Source organism: Tachyglossus aculeatus, chromosome 3 (assembly GCF_015852505.1).
Source record: "Tachyglossus aculeatus isolate mTacAcu1 chromosome 3, mTacAcu1.pri, whole genome shotgun sequence".
NCBI classification, from domain to species: Eukaryota; Metazoa; Chordata; class Mammalia; order Monotremata; family Tachyglossidae; genus Tachyglossus; species Tachyglossus aculeatus.
In genome coordinates, this window is record NC_052068.1 from 106,688,737 (window position 1) to 106,697,214 (window position 8,478).

Consider the following 8,478-nt stretch of genomic DNA (forward strand, 5'->3'; position numbering starts at 1 on the left):
TTAGAATCCGTATCCTTCTGCCTCCTAGGCCTGGACTCTAGCCTCTAGGCCACTCTGCTTTTCCCTGGCAATCTCTAGAGGGGGAAACAGCATGGCTTCCTCCTGTATTCTATAGTTGTTTTATAAGGGTACTTGTTAAATGTTTACTATGGATCAAGCACTGTTTTAATAACTGGAGTAGAAACAAGTCTGATATAATTAAGCAAGTCTGATTAATTAAGCAAATCCAATTAAACAAGTCTGATCAGTGAATATGGGGCCCACAGTTTTAGGAGGAAAAACAGGTATTTAATCCCCATTTTACAGTTGAAGAAACTGAGGCACAGAGAAGTGAAGTGATTTGCCCAAGGTCATACAGCAAGAAATTGAAAGAGGCAGAATTAGAACTCAGGTACTCAGACTCCCAGGCCCATGCTCTTTCGACTAGGCCCCTCTCCTTCTCGCAGTTGAACTGGGATAATGTCTGTTTAGACCAAACCATCACTTACCCAGAGCTTGCCAACATCTATTCCTCCCTTCAGAATGGCTCCCAACCTTCATTATAATAATCGTGATAATTATCAATCAAGCAAGCATTCAATCGTATTTATTGAGTGCTTACTGTGTGCAGGGCACTGAAAGTACAAATATAGCAATAAAGTGAGAGAATCCATGCCCACAACGTGTCACAATCTGGGGGGGGGGGGGGGGGGGGGGGGCAGACACCAATAGAAGTAAACAGGCATCAATATAAATAAATAAAATTACAGATATATAGATGATATCATAATGATATTAGCATTACTATGGAGAGCCTTCTGAATGTGAAGCACTACACAAATCAATCAATGGTATTTATCGAGCACTTACTGTGTACAGAGAACTGTACCAGTTGCCTGAGAAAGTATAACAGAGTTGGTAGACAAATTCCCTGACCACAAGAAACTTACAGTGTAGATGAATCAGTCAATAAATCTATGGTATTTATTGACTGCTTTCTGTGTTCAGACCACTGTACTAAGAACTTTGAAGAATACAATAGAGTTGGTAGAAAAAAACACTGCCCACAGGGAGCTTACGGTCTAGAGGGGCAGGAGAGAGTGATAAATTTCAGACAAGGGAAATGGTGGAAGTTACAGATATGCACATAAATGCTCAGGGATTGAAGGTGGGGTGAATTTCAAATGCTTAAGGAGTAAAGATCTGAGTGCTTAGGGACGATGAAGAAAATTAATTATGTAGAGGAGAAATAGAAGTTGTTAGACAGGACACACTTAACTGTTGGAAAGAGGTTCAGGAAAGCAACAATAATACTGTTTTCCCAAAGATCCTTTTGTGCTACTAGAGACGACAGATAGAGTTTTGAGAATCAGCATGTCCTGGTGGAAAGAGTCCAGGCCTAGGTGTCAGATAACTTGGGTTCTATCCTGCCTTTGCCATTTGCTTGTTCTGTGACCCTCGGCAAGTCATTTAATTTCTCTGTGCCTCGGTTTCCTTAAATGTAAAAGGCAGAGTAAACATCTGTTCTCCTCCTACTTAAACTTTGAGTCCTATGTGGGACAGGGACTGCATCCAACCTGATAAACCTGTACCTAACCGAGCACTTATAACAGGGCTTAACACATAGTAAGCGCTTAACCAATGTAGTAACAACAATAATAGTAATAATAATATTGATGATCGGGGCTGAATGAACCACTGATGACATTTCATGTCATCTTACATATGCCTATGCCTTCAATAATGTGTCTGACTGGTCCTTCCTCTGAGGCTCCTCTGGTGCTATCCTTTTCACTGTACCTCAGTCTCGTCTATCTCGCCACTGAACCCTCACCTATGTCCCGCCTCTGGCCTGGAATGCCCTCCCTCTTCATATCTGACAATTACTTTCCCCCGATTCAAAGTCTTATCGAAGGCACATCTCCTCCAAGAGGCCTTCCCTGACTAACCTCTCCTTTCCTCTTCTCCCACTCCCTTCTGTGTCACCTTGACTCGCTCCCTTCATTTACTCTCTCCCAGCACGACAGCACTTATGTATATAGCTGCAATTTATTTATTTATTTATTTATTTAATGCCTGTCTCCCCTTCTAATAAGAATAATAATAATAATTGTAGTATTTGTTAAGCACTTATTGTGTGCCAGGCACTCGTAATGGATTGATTAGTGTTGTTTACAACTCCTGCGAAGGATGATTATAACTTCTACACTCATTTCATGTTAGGGGTTAAAGGATGGTTGATTATTTACATAGGTGAAAGTATTGTATAAAAAGGATGTCCTTGCTCTTGAGGGTTACCCCGCACCGGGCGCCTGTTCAGCTCCTTGGAGTGGGGCAGACCCTTGGGAACAACGGCCCTTGTGTCAATACAGACACAAAAATAACCAGAGGTTGTGTAAACTAAGTTACATAAGTTGTTTGTCTCTGACTATAAAACTGGGAAAGTCCCGGAACTCATTCGAAGCCTCACCTGGGAGTGGACTCACTGCCCAGGGATTTTCCCGATTCTAGAGACTCCGGGTGAACAGTCCCGGGGCTTCCTATCTGAAGTGTTGACCTGCATTTAGCAGATGAATTAGGATCGGTGATGTATGAACCCCTTTGACTTTCCCGATTCTAAAGACTCCGGGTGAGCTGTTGCTGACCTGGATGTAGTAGATGAATTAGGATCGGTGATGTATGAACCCCTTTCTTGTCCTTCTTTATAATCTGTTATGAATTAGTATTTAGTGTTTTGCTTATTGATTATAATTTGTTATGGATTAGTATTTAGTTCTTTTCTTATTGATTATAATAAAGTCTTTAATCTTAATAAAACGCTCTAGCTGTTTCTGATTCCCAAACTCTTCTCCCCTTCCTCAGGCAAAACAGCACTGTACTAAGAGCCGGGGTGGATACAAGCAAATCAGGTTGGACGCAGTCTCTGTCTCACATGGAGCACACAGTCTTAATCCCCATTTCACAGTTGAGGAAACTGAGGCCCAGAGAAGTTAAGTGACTTGCCCAAGGTCACACAACAGACATGTAGCAGAGCCATAATTAGAACCCACAATCTTCTGATTCCCGGGCCCGTGCTTTATCCATTATACCATGCTGTAAATTCGTTGTGGGCAAGGAATATGACTGTGTATTGTTATACTTTACTCTCCCAAGAGCTTAGTACAGTACTCTGCACACAGTAAGTGCTCACTAAGTACTACTGACTGATTAACTGACTTCCTGAGCCATGGCATTCCCAGAGAAAGGTTCCTACAATGCCTACCTTTCCTCCTTCTAGCCTCTAAATCACAGTTCTGCACCAGAAAACAGCCAAAGGTGAATTTACCCCACAGTATGTGCAGATGTCTGCAGATTTAGAAAAGAGGTAACACCGATGAGTCTACCAACTCTGGTGTATTGTACTCTTCCAAGTGTTCAGTACAGTGCCCTGCATAGAACAAGCAGTCAGCATAGAGTAAGCACTCAATAAATACCATTGATTGATTAACTGGCCCATTCCTATAGTCCTTGTGGGCAGGAACGAATCTGCCAACTCTACTATATTAAACTCTCCCAATCTCTTAGTACAGTGGTTTCCACACAATAGGAACTCAATAAATGGCATTGATTTATTGGTAGCCTCCAATGGCTACCGATCAATCTGCGCATCAGGCAGAAACTCCTCACCCTGGGCTTCAAGGCTGTCCATCACCTCGCCCCCTCCTACCTCACCTCCCTTCTCTCCTTCTACTGCCCAGCCCGCACCCTCCGCTCCTCCACCACTAATCTCCTCACTGTACCTCGCTCTCGCCTGTCCCGCCATCGACCCCCGGCCCACGTCATCCCCCGGGCCTGGAATGCCCTCCCTCTGCCCATCCGCCAAGCTAGCTCTCTTCCTCCCTTCAAGGCCCTGCTGAGAGCTCACCTCCTCCAGGAGGCCTTCCCAGACTGAGCCCCTTCTTTCCTCTCCCCCTCGTCCCCCTCTCCATCCCCCCGTCTTACCTCCTTCCCTTCCCCACAGCACCTGTATATATGTATATATGGTTGTACATATTTATTACTCTATTTATTTATTTATTTATTTTACTTGTACATTTCTATCCTACTTATTTTCTTTTGTTGGTATGTTTGGTTCTGTTCTCTGTCTCCCCCTTTTAGACTGTGAGCCCACTGTTGGGTAGGGACTGTCTCTATGTGATGCCAATTTGTACTTCCCAAGCGCTTAGTACAGTGCTCTGCACATAGTAAGCGCTCAATAAATACGATTGATTGATTGATTGATTGATTGGGTCCTTGTTTTACCAGTCAATGGGTCCCTTCCCTGCTTACTAGCCCAGTGGTCCCAACTGAAGAATAGGGAAAATGGATATGGAAGCTGAAAATGGGGTTAAGCCTCTATGGCGTAGGAGGGTTGAAATTCCATGGAAATGGAGGCTATTTTCTTCCATTCTCTTAATATCACGTCAAAACACTGATCCAGGCTGCGGATAAAGTTTTGACCTTGATCTGTGAAGCTCACTGAATGAGTAGACTGAGAAGTTGAAGATCAGACTTATTTCATGGTGTTTTCTGAGACTGTTGTCCCAGTGTTCCCTGAGGACAGATAGGGGATTTCAGAGCCTAATTAATACCATTGGACAGGACAGCGGAATCATTTTTTTCTGCACCCTGGATTAAGGGAACGTTGAAAATATGAAAAGGAGAAAGGTGCCATGATATTAAAGTGCCAGGGGTTCAGTTAGACAGCCAAGCCCAGCCAGGATAAACGGAGGATAGAAAATATATCATTCATTCAGGATTTTCTCAGACATTTGATTCCATCACATAATTGTATCTTATGAATAAACCCTATATTCAGTTGCTTCCCTTGTCTTGTCTTATACCATCGAGTCATTTATGACCCATAGCGACGCCACGGATACATCCCTCCCACAAAGCCCCTATCTCCATCTGCAATCATTCTGGTAGTGAATCAATAGAGCTTTCTTGGTAAAAATCCGGAAGTGGTTTACCATTGGCTCCTTCCACGCAATAAACATGGGTCTCGACCCTCGACTCTCCCCCACGCTGCTGCTACCCAGCATGGGTGAGTTTTGATTGTAGCAGATTGCCTTCCACTCACTAGCCACTTCCCAAGCTAGGAATGGAATGGCTAAGCCTCTGCTTGACTCTCCCTCCCGTAGCCAAGACTGGTAGAGTACTGGAAACTCTCCATGTGTGACACTGAGAGAGGGGTCCTATCCTTACCTGTAATTTATTTTAAGGTCTATATTCCCCATTAGGCTGTGAGCTCCCTGAGGGCAGGTAAGTTGTATACCAACGGAACTGTAGTGTACTCTCCCAAGCACACAGTAAATGCTCAGTGACTACCGTGTATTGATTGACTGATTCCTCTAGACGGCAAGCTCCCTGAAGTCAGGTATTGGGTTTACCAGCTTTATTGTGTTATACTCTCTCAAGTACTAAATAAGTGCTCTGCACACAATAAGCGCTCAATAAATACCATTGATTGATTGAACGATCCCTCTCGACTACAAACTCCTTGAGGATAGGGATTGTATCTTCCAACTCTAATGTACTGTCCTCTCATATGTGCCTAGTACAGTGCTTTGCATACAGTAAGTGCTCAATAGGTATCATTGATTGATTGCTTATCCCTCTTCATCAGGGCTGAGCAACTCCACCACACACTGCCACCTCCCTTACAATCTAAAGGACTAATGGAAGAGCAGACAGTGGGATACTGTAACATCCTTCCCAGACTGGCCTTCAGCTTTCTGTTCCTGAGTCTGTATATAATAATAATAAGAATAATAATAGTAATAATGGCATTTATTAGGCGCTTTCTATGTGCAAAGCACTGTACTAAGCGCTGGGGAGGTTACAAAGTGATCAGGTTGTCCCATGGGGGGGCTCACAGTCTCAACCCCCATTTTACAGATGTGGTAACTGAGGCTCAGAGAAGTGAAGTGACTTGCCCAAAGTCACACATCTGACAATTGGTGGAGCCGGGATTTGAACTGATGACCTCTGACTCAAAGCCCGAGCTCTTTCCATTGCATCACGCTGCTTCTGTATGTATATGATGGGGTTTGTGCCTGGAGGCACTATGGAGTAGAACATGGACAGAAACAGATCCGTCCCTGAAAGACCATTTGACTTAGGATTTAGATAGGAAAAGGCCCCAACGGAAAGGAAAAGAGAGATGACGACAAGGTGAGGCAGACAGGTGGAGAAGGCTTTGGACCGGCCCTCCACCGACGGCATCTTCAGCATGACGGAGAAGATACAGATGTAAAAGATGATGATGGAAACGAAGCAAAGGAAGGAGAGGCTTGCAGTAAAGGTTGTGACTTTGATTTTCTAAGGATCACAGTGAGTCAGCTTGCGCCAGGAGGTGGGAAGAATCACAGAAGAAATGTTGGCTCACATTGGAACCTTAGAAGGGCTCTGAGAAGGTGGCGGCCGTTTGCATGAGGCCAGAGAGGCCCCCGCTGAGCCAGGACGTGGCTGCCATCTTTCATTCATTCATTCATTCAATCGTATTTATTGAACGCTTACTGTGTGCAGAGCACTCTACTAAGCGCTTGGGAAGTACAAGTTGGCAATATATAGAGACGGTCCCTACCCAACAGCCTGTTCACCGTCTAGAAGGGGGAGACAAACAACAAAACAAAACATATTAACAAAATAAAATAAATAGAATAGATATGTACAAGTAAAATAAATAAATAAATAGAGTAATAAATATGCACAAACATATATACATATATACAGGTGCTGTGGGGAGGGGAAGGAGGTAAGGTGGGGGAGATGGAGAGGAGGGGAGGGGGAGAAGAAGGAGGGCGCTCAGTCTGGGAAGGCCTCCTGGAGGAGGTGAGCTCTCAATAGAGCTTTGAAGGGAGGAAGAGAGCTAGCTTGGCGGATGTGCGGAGGGAGGGCATTCCAGGCCAGGGGGAGGACGTAGGCCGGGGGTTGACGGCGGGACAGGCGAGAAGGAGGCACAGTGAGGAGGTTAGCGGCAGAAGAGCAGAGGGTGTGGCCTGGGCTGTAGAAGGAAAAAAGGGAGGTGAGATACGAGGGGGCGAGGTGATGGCAAGCCTTGAAGCCAGGAGTGAGGAGTTTTTGCCTGATGCGTAGGTTGACTGGTAGCTACTGGAGATTTCTGAGATCTTCCGACAAGCCCTTCTGTTCATGACGATCTCGTATCACAAGGGGTGGCAGATGGCAGCATAGCGGTCGTGGGTCACCACAGTGAGCAAGATCATTTCAGTGGATGCCAAAGATAAAACGAATAAAACTTGTAAAACACATCCCAGGAAAGAGATGGGTCTGTTGTTGGCCAGGGAGCTGACGACAGACTTGGGGACGGTGGTGAAGAGGAGGCAGAGGTCGATGAGGGCCAGGTTGCTGAGGAATGAGGAATAAATACATGGGGGTGTGGAGGCACTCATCAAGCGCAGTGGCGGTGACAATGAAGAGATTCTCCGTCAGGATCGCCAGGTAGACCACGAGGAACAACACGGCGTTGATCAGCTGCAGCTCCCGAACCTCCAAGAACCCAGGAGGAGGAATTCCGACCTCGTTGTGATGTTGAACATTCCCTCTCCAGCGATGCCGTGGGTACCCTGGGGAAAAAGAAATTGGAAAATGAGAATGGAAAGGCAATGCTTTTCCATATCAATTCTGGAGTTACTGGACGCTGAAAAAAATAAGAATGTTTATTCCATCGGAGAACACTTCGCTTGTTCTAATAACAATAATAATAATAATAATAATAATAATAATAATAATAATTGTGGCATTTGTAAGTGCTTTCTATGTGCCAAGCAATTTACTAAGCGCTGTGGTAGATACAAGATAATCAGGTCCCACACAGGGCTCACAGTCTAAGTAGTAGGGAGAATAGGTGTTTAATCCCATTTAGCAGATGAGAGAACAGAGGCACAGAGAAGTAAAGTGAATTGGCCCAAGTTACCCAGGAGACAAGTGGTGGAACCGGAATTAGAACCCAGTTCCCCTGAGTCCCAGGCTCTGGCTCTTTCCACTACACCACTAGGCTTCTCTGTTGTCCCATCGCCTTTAGACTGAAAGCTTCTTGTGGACAGGAAGCCTATCTAGCAATTCTGTTGTATTGTCCTCTCCCAAGCGCTTAATACAGTGCTCTTCTCACAGTAAGTGCTCATTAAATACCAATGATTGTGCATCCAGTAATTGATGTTCATTGCCTTAGTTCTAAATATGTTTATGTTGCCATTGTGAACTAGATTGCAAGACTTTATGGGCAGAGAACATGTCCATTCATTTATTCATTTAATCAGGTATTTATTGAGCATTTACTATGCAGAGTACTAAACTAAGTGCTTGGGGGAGTGCAATATAACATAATAGAGAGAGAAATTCCCTGCCCACAACGAGTTTACCGTCTATATGTGTGCTTTGTAGAGAATGACCTATCCACTTTTGTTATGAAAGGGCAAACGTTTGCAGGAACCTCACAGACTACTCAGATTAGGTCAA

General features: G+C 44.6%; 1 non-coding gene across 1 annotated transcript; it reads right to left on the minus strand.

Moving 5' to 3' along the window:
* Positions 1-5,053: 5,053 nt before the first annotated feature.
* On the minus strand, positions 5,054-5,191 carry LOC119926080. The gene has a single exon (XR_005449993.1). It is a non-coding gene; the product is annotated as a small nucleolar RNA SNORA7 (small nucleolar RNA).
* Positions 5,192-8,478: the final 3,287 nt, after the last annotated feature.